The sequence below is a fragment of the Triticum dicoccoides genome, chromosome 2A (genome assembly GCF_002162155.2).
Source record: "Triticum dicoccoides isolate Atlit2015 ecotype Zavitan chromosome 2A, WEW_v2.0, whole genome shotgun sequence".
In the NCBI taxonomy this organism is placed as follows: Eukaryota; Viridiplantae; Streptophyta; class Magnoliopsida; order Poales; family Poaceae; genus Triticum; species Triticum dicoccoides.
In genome coordinates, this window is record NC_041382.1 from 47,953,123 (window position 1) to 47,964,407 (window position 11,285).

The window sequence follows — 11,285 nt, forward strand, 5'->3', positions numbered from 1 at the left end:
CTGCTACGTTCCCCAACAGTGGCATCATGAGCTAGGTCTATTGCGTAGATTCTTTGCACGAGTAGAACACAAAGTAGTTGTGGGCGTCGATATTGTTCAATATGCTTGCCGTTACTAGTCTTATCTTGATTCGGCGGCATCGTGGGATGAAGCGGCCCGGACCAACCTTACACGTACGCTTACGTGAGACCGGTTCCACCGACAAACATGCACTAGTTGCATAAGGTGGCTGGCGGGTGTCTGTCTCTCCCACTTTAGTTGGATCGGATTCGATGAAAAGGGTCCTTATGAAGGGTAAATAGCAATTGGCATATCACGTTGTGGTTCATGCGTAGGTAAGAAACGTTCTTGCTAGAAACCCATAGCAGCCACGTAAAACATGCAAACAACAATTAGAGGATGTCTAACTTGTTTTTGCAGGGTATGCTATGTGATGTGATATGGCCAAAGGATGTGATGAATGATATATGTGATGTATGAGATTGATCATGTTCTTGTAATAGGAATCACGACTTGCATGTCGATGAGTATGACAACCGGCAGGAGCCATAGGAGTTGTCTTTATTTATTTGTGACCTGCGTGTCAACTTAAACGTCATGTAATTACTTTACTTTATTGCTAACCGTTAGCCATAGTAGTAGAAGTAATAGTTGGCGAGGCAACTTCATGAAGACACGATGATGGAGATCATGATGATGGAGATCATGGTGTCATGCCGGTGACGATGATGATCATGGAGCCCCGAAGATGGAGATCAAAAGGAGCAAAGTGATGATGGCCATATCATGTCACTATTTGATTGCATGTGATGTTTATCATGTTTATACATCTTATTTGCTTAGAACGACGGTAGTAAATAAGATGATCCCTTACAACAATTTCAAGAAGTGTTCTCCCCTAACTGTGCACCGTTGCGACAGTTCGTTGTTTCAAAACATCACGTGATGATCGGGTGTTTTATTCAGACGTTCAAATACAACGGTTGTTGACGAGCCTAGCATGTACAGACATGGCCTCGGAACACATGCAAAACACTTAGGGTTAACTTGACGAGCCTAGCATGTACAGACATGGCCTCGGAACACGGAGACCGAAAGGTCGAACATGAGTCGTATAGAAGATACGATCAACATGAAGATGTTCACCGATGATGACTAGTCCGTCTCACGTGATGATCGGACACGGCCTAGTTTGACTCGGATCATGTAATCACTTAGATGACTAGAGGGATGTCTATCTGAGTGGGAGTTCATAAGATGAACTTAATTATCCTGAACATAGTCAAAAGGTTTTTGCAAATTATGTCGTAGCTCGCGCTTCAGTTCTACTGTTTAGATATGTTCCTAGAAAAAAAAATTAGTTGAAATTTTATAGTAGCAATTATGCGGACTAGGTCTGTAAACTGAGGATTGTCCTCATTGCTTCATAGAAGGCTTATGTCCTTAGTGCACCGCTCAATGTGCTGAACCCCAAACGCCGTTTTTGGATGTTGTGAACATCGGACATACACGTTTTGATAACTACGTGATAGTTCAGTTAAATGGTTTAAGTAGAGGCACCAAAGACGTTTTTCGAAACATCGCGGAACATATGAGATGTTTCGAGGGCTGAAATTGGGATTTCAGGCTCGTGCCCACGTCAAGAGGTATAAGACCTCCGACGATTTTCTTAACCTGCAAACTAAGGAGAAAAGCTCAATTGTTGAGCTTGTGCTCAGATTGTCTGAGTACGACAATCACTTGAATCGAATGGGAGTTGATCTTCCAGATGAGATAGTGATGTTTCTCCAAAGACATTGCCACCAAGCTGCTAGAGCTTCGTGATGAACTATAATATATCAGGGATAGATATGGTGATCCTTGAGGTACTCGCGATGTTTGACACCGCGAAAGTAGAAATCAAGAAGGAGCATCAATTGTTGATGGTTGGTGAAACCACTAGTTTCAAGAAGGGCAAGGGCAAGAAGGGATACTTCATGAAACGGCAAATCAGCTGCTGCTCTAGTGAAGAAACCCAAGGTAAAACCCAAACCCGAGACTAAGTGCTTCTGTAATAAGGGGAACAACCACTAGAGCAGAATTACCCTAGATACTTGGTAGATAAGAAGGCTGGCAAGGTCGATAGAAGTATATTGGATATACATTGTGTTAATGTGTACATTGCTAGTACTCCTAGTAGCACCAGGGTATTAGATACCGGTTCGGTTGCTAAGTGTTAGTAACTCGAAACAAAAGGCTACGGAATAAACGGAGACTAGCTAAAGGTGAGTTGACGATATGTGTTGGAAGTTTTTCCAAGCTTGATATGATCAAGCATCGCACGCTCCCTCTACCAAAGAGATTGGTGTTAAACCTAAATAATTGTTATTTGGTGTTTGCGTTGAGCATAGACATGATTGGATTACGTCTATCGCATACGGTTATTCATTTAAGGAGAATAATGGTTACTCTGTTTATTTGAATAATACCTTCAATGGTCTTACACCTAAAATGAATGGTTTATTAAATCTCGATCGTAGTGATACACATGTTCATGCCAAAAGATAGTAATGATAGAACCACCTACTTGTGGCACTGCCACGTAAGTCATATCGGTATAAAACGCATGAAGAAGCTCCATATTGATGGATCTTTGGGCTCACTCGTTTTTGAAAAGTTTGAGACATGCGAACCATGTCTATTGGTGTATATGCATGAAGAAACTCCATGCAAATGGACCGTTTTTGACTCACTTGATTTTGAATCACTTGGGACATGCAAATCATACCACATGGGCAAGATGACTGAAAAGCCTCATTTTCAGTAAGATGGAACAAGATAGCAACTTGTTGGAAGCAACACATTTTGATGTGTGCAGTCCAATGAGTGCTGAGGCATGCAGTGAATATCGTTATGTTCTTACTTCACAGATGATTCGAGTAGATGTTGAGAATATTTACTTGATGAAACACAAGTCTGAATTATTGAATGGTTCAAGTAATTTCAGAGTGAAGTAGAAGATCATTGTGACAAGAGGATAAAATGTCTATGATATGATCATAGAGATGAGTATCTGAGTTACGAGTTTTGGCACACAATTAAGACATTGTGGAAATTGTTTCACAACTGATACAGCCTGGAACACCGTAGTGTGATGGTGTGTCCAAACGTCATAGTTGCACCCTATTGGATATGGTGCATACCATGATGTCTCTTATCGAGTTACCACTATAGTTTATGGGTTAGGCATTAAAGACAACCACATTCACTTTACATAGGGCACCACATAATTCCGATGAGATGACACCATATGAACTATGGTTTAGAGAAACCTAAGCTGTCATTTCTTAGAAGTTTGGGGCTGCGACGCTTATGTGAAAAAGTTTCAGGCTGATAAGCTCGAACCCAAAGCGGATAAATGCATCTTCATAGGACACCCAAAACAGTTGGGTATACCTCCTATCTCAGATCCAAAAGCAATAAGGGATTGTTTCTAGAATCGGGTCCTTTCTCGAGGAAAAGTTTCTCTCGAAAGAATTGAGTGGGAGGATGGTGGAGACTTGATGAGGTTATTGAACCGTCACTTCAACAAGTGTGTAGCAGGGCACAGGAAGTTGTTCCTGTGGCATGTACACCAACTGAAGTGGAAGCTTATGATAGTGATCATGAAACTTTGGATCAAGTCACTACCAAACCTCGTGGGATGACAAGGATGCGTACTACTTCAGAGTGGTAAGTAATCCTGTCTTGGAAGTCATGTTGCTAGACAACAATGAACCTACGAGCTATGGAGAAGCGATGGTGGGCCCGGATTCCGATAAATGGCTCAAGGCCATAAAACCCGAGAGAGGATCCATGTATGAAAACAAAGTGTAGACTTTGGAAGAACTACTTGATGGTCGTAAGGCTGTTAGGTACATATGGATTTTGAAAGGAAGACAGACAATGATGGTAAGTGTTACCATTGAGAAAGCTCGACTTGTCGTTAAGATGTTTTTCGACAAGTTCAAGGAGTTGACTACGATGAGACTTTCTCACTCGTAGCGATGCTAAGAGTCTGTTGGAATTATATTAGCAATTACTGCATTATTTATGAAATCTTGCAGATAGGATGTCAAAACATTGTTTCCTCGATGATTCTTGAGGAAAGGTTGTATGTGATACAACCGGAAGGTTTTGTCTATCTTGAAATATGCTAATAAGTATGCAAAGCTCCAGCAATCCTTCTGAGGACTGGAGTGAGCATCTCAGAGTTGGAATGTATGCTTTGATGATGATCAAAGATTTTGGGTGTATACAAAGTTTATGAGAAACTTGTATTTCCAAAGAAGTGAGTGGGAGCACTATAGAATTTCTGATGAGTATATGTTGTTGACATATTAATGATCAGAAATGACGTAGAATTTCTGGAAAGCATATAGGGTTATTTGGAAAGTGTTTTCAATGGAAAACCTGGATTAAGCTACTTGAACATTGAGCATCAAGATCTATAAGGATAGATCAAAACGCTTAATAGTACTTTCAAATGAGCACATGCCTTGACGTGATCTTGAAGGTGTTCAAGATGGATCAGTCAAAGAAGGAGTTCTTGCCTAAGTTGTAAGGTATGAAGTTAAGACTTAAAGCTCGACCATGGCAGAATAGAGAGAAAGGAGCGAAGGTCGTCCCCTATGCTAAAGACATAGGCTCTACAGTATGCTATGCTGTGTACCGCACCTGAAGTGTGCTTTACCATGAGTCAGTCAAGGGGCACAAGAGTGATCCAAGAATGGATCACAGGACAGCGGTCAAAGTTATCCTTAGTAACTAGTGGACTAAGAAATTTTCTCAATTATGGAGGTGGTAAAAGAGTTCGTCGTAAAGGGTTACGTCGATGCAAGCTTAACACCTATCCGGATAGCTCTGAGTAGAGATACCGGATACGTATAATGGAGCAATAATTTAGAATAGCTCCAAGTAGAACAGTTATTTGGAATAGCTCCAAATAGAACGTGGTAGCTGCATCTAGGAGATGACATAGAGATTTGTAAAGCACACACGGATCTGAAAGGTTCAGACCCGTTGACTATAACCTCTCTCACAAGCATAACATGATCAAACTCAGAACTCATCGAGTGTTAATCACATGGTTAATGTGAACTAGATTATTGACTCTAGTAAACTCTTTGGGTGTTAGTCACATGGGGATGTGACCTTGAGTGTTAATCACATATCGATGTGAACTAGATTATTGACTCTAGTGTAAGTGGGAGACTGTTGGAAATATGCCCTAGAGGCAATAATAAATTGATTATTATTATATTTCCTTGTTCATGATAATCGTTTATTATCCATGCTAGAATTGTATTGATAGGAAACTCAGATACATGTGTGGATACATAGACAACACCATGTCCCTAGTAAGCCTCTAGTTGACTAGCTCGTTAATCAATAGATGGTTACGGTTTCCTGACCATGGACATTGGATGTCGTTGATAACGGGATCACATCATTAGGAGAATGATGTGATGGACAAGACCCAATCCTAAGCCTAGCACAAGATCATGTAGTTCGTATGCTAAAGCTTTTCTAATGTCAAGTATCATTTCCTTAGACCATGAGATTGTGCAACTCCCGGATACCGTAGGAGTGCTTTGGGTGTGCCAAACGTCACAACGTAACTGGGTGGCTATAAAGGTACACTACGGGTATCTCTGAAAGTGTCTGTTGGGTTGGCACGAATCGAGATTGGGATTTTTGTCACTCCGTGTAAACGGAGAGGTATCTCTGGGCCCACTCGGTAGGACATCATCATAATGTGCACAATGTGACCAAGGGGTTGATCACGGGATGATGTGTTACGGAACGAGTAAAGAGACTTGCCGGTAACGAGATTGAACAAGGTATCGGTATACCGACGATCGAATCTCGGGCAAGTACCATACCGCTAGACAAAGGGAATTGTATACGGGATTGATTAAGTCCTTGACATCGTGGTTCATCCGATGAGATCATCGTGGAACATGTGGGAGCCAACATGGGTATCCAGATCCCGCTGTTGGTTATTGACCGGAGAACATCTCGGTCATGTCTGCATGTCTCCCGAACCCGTAGGGTCTACACACTTAAGGTTCGATGACGCTAGGGTTATAAAGGAAGTTTGTATGTGGTTACCGAATGTTGTTCGGAGTCCCGGATGAGATCCCGGACGTCACGAGGAGTTCCGGAATGGTCCGGAGGTAAAGATTTATATATAGGAAGTCCTGTTTCGGCCATCGGGACAAGTTTCGGGGTCATCGGTATTGTACCGGGACCACCGGAAGGGTCCCGGGGGCCCACCGGGTGGGGCCACCTGCCCCGGGGGCCACATGGGCTGTAGGGAGTGCGCCTTGGCCTACATGGGCCAAGGGCACCAGCCCCAAGAGGCCCATGCGCCTAGGGAACCCTAGAGGGAAGAGTCCTCAAGGGGGAAGGCACCTCCGAGGTGCCTTGGGGAGGATGGACTCCTCCCCCCCTCTTAGCCGCACCCCTTCCTTGGAGGAAGGGGCAAGGCTGCGCCTCCCCCCTCTCCCCTGCCCCTATATATAGTGGAGGGGAGGGAGGGCATCCATACCTGAGCCCTTGGCGCCTCCCTCCCTCCCGTGACACCTCCTCCTCTCCCGTAGGTGCTTGGCGAAGCCCTGCAGGATTGCCACGCTCCTCCATCACCACCACGCCGTTGTGCTGCTGTTGGATGGAGTCTTCCTCAACCTCTCCCTCTCTCCTTGCTGGATCAAGGCGTGGGAGACATCGTCGAGCTGTACGTGTGTTGAACGCGGAGGTGCCGTCCGTTCGGCACTAGGATCATCGGTGATCTGAATCACGACGAGTACGACTCCATCAACCCCGTTCACTTGAACGCTTCCGCTTAGCGATCTACAAGGGTATGTAGATGCACTCTCCTTTCTACTCGTTGCTGGTCTCTCCATAGATAGATCTTGGTGATACGTAGGAAAATTTTTGAATTTCTGCTACGTTCCCCAACAGTTGGTTATTGGCCGGAGAGTTGTCTCGGTCATGTCTGCATGGTTCCCGAACCCGTAGGGTCTACTCACTTAAGGTTCGGTGACGCTAGGGTTGTAGAGATATTAGTATGCGGTAACCCGAAAATTGCTCGGAGTCCCGGATGAGATCCCAGACGTCATGAGGAGTTCCGGAATGGTCCGGAGGTAAAGATTTATATATAGGAAGTCCAGTTTCGGCCACCAGGAAAGTTTCGGGGGTCATCGGTATTGTACCGGGACCACCAGAAGGTTCCCGGGGGTCCACCGGGTGGGGCCACCTATCCCGGAGGGCCCCATGGGCTGAAGGGGCGTGGGAACCAGCCCCTGGTGGGCTGGTGCGCCCTCCCTTGGGCCTCCCATGCGCCTAGGGTTGAAAACCCTAAGGGGTGGGGGCGCCTCCACTTGGCTTGGAGGCCAAGCCACCCCTAGGGCTGCCGCCCCCCTCCCTAGATGGGATCTACAAGGGGCTGGCGCCCCCCTAGGCCCCTATATATAGTGGAGGGGAGGGAGGGCAGCCGCACCTGAAGCCCTGGCGCCTCCCTCCCTCCCGTGACACCTCTTCCTCCCCGCTTGTGCTTGGCGAAGCCCTGCCGGGATCCCGCTACTTCCACCACCACGCCGTCGTGCTGCTAGATCTTCATCAATCTCTCCTCTCCCCTTGCTGGATCAAGAAGGAGGAGACGTCTCTCCGTTCCGTATGTGTGTTGAACGCGGAGGTGCCATCCGTTCGGCACTAGGATCATCGGTGATTTGGATCACGACGAGTACGACTCCATCAACCCCGTTCTCTTGAACGCTTCCGCTTAGTGATCTTCAAGGGTATGAAGGTGCACACTCTCTCTCGTTGCTAGTATCTCCTAGATTGATCTTGGTGACACGTAGGAAAATTTTGAATTATTGCTACGTTCCCCAACAGATGGCTGAGACGACACAAGAGTGTGTCTGACCGGATTATGCCCCAGACCCGGTATGTGGCTCGGCTGGGGCTTCCGGCTTTTGATGTTAGGTTTAGGTGAGTGGTTTGGGTAGTGGCCCAACTAGCATCCCTTCATCATATGGATAAGAGTAGCGGCATATGTTGCCGAGATGATGGATTCAGGAATATTGTTTGTAATACTTTGTAAGGTCCTCGAACATAATTAATAAAGTGGCCGTATGCATCTCCCAGATGCAGAGGTCCGGGGTCATCCTTCTTTTTTAAAAGAAACAAAAAAAATCTAAAACGTGACTTGATACATATGTATTTAGATAAATTTAAGACAAGAATTTTGGGACAGAAAAAGTATTATCGTGGTGATGCATCCAAGCACATCTACATGGAGCCCCAGGGGGGAAGGTGTACGCGTATAGAAGGATATCATTTGTGTCATTCCGCCGTTGGTCATTCCAACACGGCGGGGTTGCTAATCCCAGACAGGCATGCACTAACCACTCCATCATCCTTTCCTTGGTCGTCAGCGACTGATGAATCATGCACGCATATGTAGAATTTAAACCAACACGTATATAATATGGATCGGTTGCGTAGGTAAGATCAGAACTACTACTACTACTTTCTCGAAAAAAAAATAACTACTACTACTAATCAAGAAAAGGAAAAAGGCAGAGGCGGAGGAGCTAGGTAGAAAGAACCATGCGGAAAGTCCCCAACTGCTCGACAGCTCAACTGAGCTCGCAAAGTAAATTTGAAAAAGAAACTTAACAAATCTTCAAAAGAATCTGAATTTTTTTGTGGTAACTTTAACAAACGTTTTGAGAGCTTGTAAATTTTCGTTTTGAAAGGACATTCGTGGAAGTCACAGCAAAAACAACAACAAAATCAGCACTCCAAATGCTTGTGAAAATGGCATTTTTGGAGCATCGGTTTTTTTCACGACTTACACGAATGGTATTTCATGATGAAATTTTGCAAACACTTAGAAACTTCATCAATGTTTCGCACAAAAAAATCAAAAAATATTGAATTTCTTTTACGGTTTTACTGTTCATCAAGTTATACATATGGCACGAGTACATGCAATCGTACGATTCGCAGGATCGCTAAAATGTAAATGTAGTAGGAAGGATACAAAAATAGAATGTCATGTCATCTTTGAATGTTGCAGAATTACATGAACGTTTTACCCGTATACATGAATGTCATATTATCCGCTGCTGCTAAGCCTGGGACGTCACCGAGGAAGGTGGTGGTGGGGCCTCGACTGCCAGGGCGGCGGCTTTGCTGGTGGAGCATCACCGTTTTCTACGGCAGATGGTGACGCGGGCATGGTCAAGTCGACTTGCCTGTGAAGGCAGCAAATCTTTTGGTGGGCGAGCACCATGTTGTGGGGGATGCTTCTTTAGGCTTCCCGCAGTGCCAGATCTGACCACTACATCCCCTTTTGTTTCTCAGTGAGCTCCATCCCTTCGAAGCTACACTGTGTCGGCATGGGTCACCAGTTCTCGAGCCGGAAGGGAGTGGTGGTGGGGAGTCAGGAACGAAAGAAATCCCTAGCCAGCCACGCCGGTTGCGACGCCCGAGAGGGCGCTGCTCCCCTCTTAGGAGATTTCGTTTAACTCTATCCTCCCCTCTTCCCTTTCCCTAGATTCTTGGGGTGAAAACTCAAACTCTGTTGGGCAGCGATGGCACTCTTGGAATTCTACCCTTCCTGAAGGCGTCGTCTTGGGAGCTTTGTTCCTTGTGGGGCTTTGCGGTATTGTGGCAGGTGGGTGGCAGTGGCGATGGCGTGCCTCTTTGTGAGGGCGACGGCTTTGCATGTATGAATGTGACAATTGTTTGGGGTGGTCTTAGTGCAGATGGTGTGAGTCTGGTACGAAAACTCACAGGTGCACCTGGACAAGAGTGGGTAAGGTTCCATCCACCGACGGTTACACCATCATGTGTTGTGAGAACCGAAGCTTCATCTCGCGGCCTTGGCTCTGCCTGGTCATGCCTCTTGCTTCCCCAGGGAACTTTTCTATTGTCCATTCAACGCTTTTCGGCTGTTTCGTGGTTTGTCTGTGGGCAGCGGTTATGCATTGCTCTAGGAGAGTTGTCTGCGTCATGTCGAGTTTGCTCTGATCCTTTCCTGTGGCCGCCTTTTGGTGGCATTCGTCCATATTCTAGGGTGAACGTCTGAAAGATTGTGGATGTCGCCTAGAGAGGGGGTTAATAAGTGCTTTAAAATAATTACGGTTTAGACTTGAACAAATGCGGAATAAAACTAGCGCTTAAATTTTCAAACACAAAATCTAAAACAACTAGGCTCACCTATATGCACAAAACAACTTATGCTAGACAAGATAAACAACTAAGTGATAACAAGATATATAACATGAAACACAATGGCTACCACAGAGTAAAGTGCATAAGTAAAAAGCTCAGGTAAGAGATAACGAGACACGCCGAGACGACGATGGATCCCGAAGTTCACACCATTGTGGATGCTAATCTTCGTTTGGAGCGCCGTCGAGGAAAAATGCACCCCAAAAAGGCACTAGGGGCACCATAATCTCTTCATGCCCTCGCACAATGCAAGATGACGTGATTCCACTAAGGGACCCTTGAGGGCAGTCACCGAACTTGTACAATTGGCAACCCTTGGGGGCGGTCACCGGAACCCGTACAATTGGCAACCCTTGGGGGCGGTCACCGAAACCCGTACAAATTGCTCGAAGCAATCTCCACAACTTAATTGAGAGCCCGACGCTTGCCCCAGAGATTTACACCACAATGATTGAGCTTTGAGACACCACCAACCACCTAGGGCGCCCAAGCAGCCAAGAGGAACAAGCTCTAGAGTACCAAGCACCCAAGAGTAATAAACTACTCAACTTTCACTTCCACATATCACTGTGTAGAACTCAAAACGATGCACCAAATGCAATGGCAAGAGCACACAGAGTACCCAAGTCCTTCTCTCCCAAATCCCACTACAAGTGCTATGGAGAAAAATGAGAGAATGAACAAAGAGAAGAACAAGAACAAAGAGAAGAACACAAAGAACTCCAAGTCCAGATCCAAAGGGGTTCCCCTCACTTAGAGGGAAAAGTGATTGATGGAAATGTGAATCTAGATCTCCTCTCTCATTTCCCTAAAAACTAGAAAAAAATCATTGGAGGGATTCATAGATAGCAAGCTCGAAGAGGATCAACAATGGGGGGGGGGGGCAAACACGAGCTCCAAGGGTAAGATCCATTGAGGAAGAAGGCCCCCTTGTATAGGTGGGGGAAAATTCAACCATTATGCCCACAAGTCGTGCTCAAGCGATACTACCACCTAGGCGAGCGGTGCTATCGCTTAGT